We start from the raw sequence: 3,009 nt of genomic DNA, 5'->3' as shown, positions 1-3,009 counted from the left end.
CTTCTGTTAGGTCCATACCATTTCTGTCCTGTATTGAGCCCATCTTTGCATGAAATGTTCCCTTGGTATCTTTAATTTTCTTGAAGAGATAGCAGTCTTTTCCATTCTATTGTTTTCCTCTATTTCTTTGCACTGATCACTGAGGAAGGCTTTCTTATCTCTTCTTGCTATTCTTTGGAATTCTGCATTCAGATGGGTATATCTTTCCTTTTTCCTTTTCCTTTAGCTTCTCTTCTTTTCTCAGCTATATGTAAGGCCTCCTCTAACAATTTTGCATTTTTTTTCCTTTGGGATGGTCATGATCACTGCCTTCTGTAAAATGTCACAAACCTCTGTCCATAGCTTTTCAGGCACTCTGTCTATCAGATCTAATCCCTTGAATCTATTTGTCACTTCTACTGTATAATCATAAGGGATTTGATTTAGCTTATACCTAAATGTGCTAGTAATTTCCCCTACTTTCTTCAATTTACATCTGAATTTTGCAATAAGGAGTTCATGATCTGAACCACAGTCAGCTCCTGGTCTTGTTTTTTGATGACTGTATAGAGCTTCTGGTGGTTCTGACAGTAAAGATATGCATGCAGTGTGGGAGACCTAGGTTTCGTCCCAGGGTTGGGAAGATCCCCTGGAGAAGCTCATGGCCATTCCAGTTTTCTTGCCTGGATTATCCCCATGGACAGAGGAGCCTAGTGGGCTGAAGTACATGGGGTCACAAAGAGTTGGATATGACTGAGCAACTAAGCACAGCACAAAATAGAGATGGTAGCAGAAAACTGATGGGGTTATCATAAGCTTTAGAAGAAAAAGAGCAAAATTAAAATATAGGCAATGCTCTCTTACCCAACTGCTACTTGTTGGGAAGCCCAGTACAAAATAGCCGGTTGGAGGAAGTCCTTGGGAAAATGGCGAAGGGCCAGAAATACCCCGGCTTGGTGTGCTTGGGCAGAATAACATCTCCTGCCTTTGGTTATGCCCGGTGCCAAGATTTAATAATAAGTATTAAGGATGTTGCTTGAGAGAACAGGTTATGGGATAAGCACATGGGTCACTTAGAGCGCGCTGTCCTTGAAATATTTTTACTGATTAGGTGTTAACCCTGTACGCGCTCTGCTGGCTATATACTCTAAGCTCTTTGTTCCTACTTCTATAAAAAGGCTTGACTGCAGAAATAAACTTGTCAGTCCTTGCAAGAGACTGTCTGAGTGTCCTTCTTTCAGGTTCGTCGCTTCCAAGTCCCGGGGAGAAAAGTCCCCAACAAGTGGTGCCACGAACAGGAACTTGAAAAGAAGGCTGAACAAAGCAACGAGCCCCTGCAGAAAGAGGTAAGCAGGATGGGACAACAAAGCAGTAAAATTCCTTTCATTTCTACAATACATCATTTTTTGAAACAAAACAGTGTTAATGTTTCAAGAGATCAGTTGAACGACTGCTATCATATTTTACTGGAACAATTCATGGTTCCCAGAAGAGGGAACACTCAATCTAGACATATAGAAAAGGGTTAAAAATAATGTTTTGCGAGCATATTGGCAAGGGTTACATGGTCACTCATACGGGCTATCATAGAACAAATTGAAGGGCATAATGTTAATTTAGAAGTAAAAAACTATTCAATCTTTACATGAATATGAGCATAAGGAACAAGATATGCAAGGTGCTTTGAAATATAAGAATGTTATGCTCAATCAGACACAGTCCTTAAAAAAACAACTTAGAGACATATATACAGGATGTGTCAAAACTGAAGCCACTTAGAATGGAGGTCATTTCATTCAATGGACAGCCCAAATCTGAGGTTTTTCCTTCTGCTCCGCCTGTAACAGCAATTGCTAACTTTGCTCGTACTAATCATTTCACTCCTCCTCAGGAGATGCCTGCTTGCACTCTCGCTTTCCCAATGCAATTTAATCAACGTGCCCAAGACCAAAATACTTGGGCTAATCTATATTTTGGCATGTTTTCTAGCTTTAAGAAAGCATGCACTCTGTATGGACCTACTTCTCCTTATTGTATAGAATTTCTTGGAGGATGGGCTGACCATTGGATGCCATATGATTTTTTTCAAATAGCAAAGACAATTCAAAATCCTCAACAATTACTTCAATGGCAAATATGGGTTAATGATGAGGCCCAACAAATGCTGATTGACCAGCAATCTCATGGTAACCCTGCCAATTTAACCTATGTGTACTCACTGGAACAAGAGCCATGGCCGATATGATTGCGCAATTAGCTAATATTACCCTTCAGATGTTACATTTCATTAAAGAAACTGCCTGCAGGGCATAAGCAAAGGTTGATAGCAATAACTCTGATGGTTCATTTGTTAAGATTATTCAAGGACATGAGGAGGAATATTCCCAATTTATAGGAAAATTAAAGGATGCAATTGAGAAATCTATTAAGGATGTGACTTTACAAAATATTCTTTTAAAACAACTTGCTTTTGAAAATGTTAATGAGGAATGTCAATCCATGCTTAGACCAATTCAAGAGACTAGCTCTCTTATGGAATATTTGAAAGCTTATAAGGATACCAGATCTAATTTCCATAGAGCAAAATTGGCAACATTAGAACACATGTATACCTGTGGCGGAATCATTTTGATATTTGGCAAAACTAATACAATTATGTAAAGTTTAAAAATAAAATAAAATTAGAAAAAAAAAAGAAAGAAACCTTTAATGTACAGAAAGCTACTAATGCCAAATGTTTTAACTGTGGGAAGCCCAGCCATATGAAAAAACAATGTCGCATGCCAACACAGGCCAGAAAAAATAATACTACTTCTAATAAGAAGAGACCCCCAGGAGTATGTCCAAGATGTAAAAAGGGGTTCCATTGGCTGAATGAATGTCATTCTAAATTTGATAAGGATGGAAACACTTTGAACCCTGGTGCACAACAAAAACAACAGGGAAACTGATAAAGGGGTCATCCTCTAGCCTCACTACAAAAGGAGGACCTAGCGTTATGACGCTACAAGCAGCTACATCTAAGAATGC

This window comes from Bison bison, unplaced genomic scaffold (genome assembly GCF_000754665.1).
Source record: "Bison bison bison isolate TAMUID 2011002044 unplaced genomic scaffold, Bison_UMD1.0 scf7180017864090, whole genome shotgun sequence".
Taxonomy (NCBI): domain Eukaryota; kingdom Metazoa; phylum Chordata; class Mammalia; order Artiodactyla; family Bovidae; genus Bison; species Bison bison.
The sequence above is the reverse complement of the archived record's forward strand: the minus strand, read 5'-3'. Positions refer to the sequence as shown.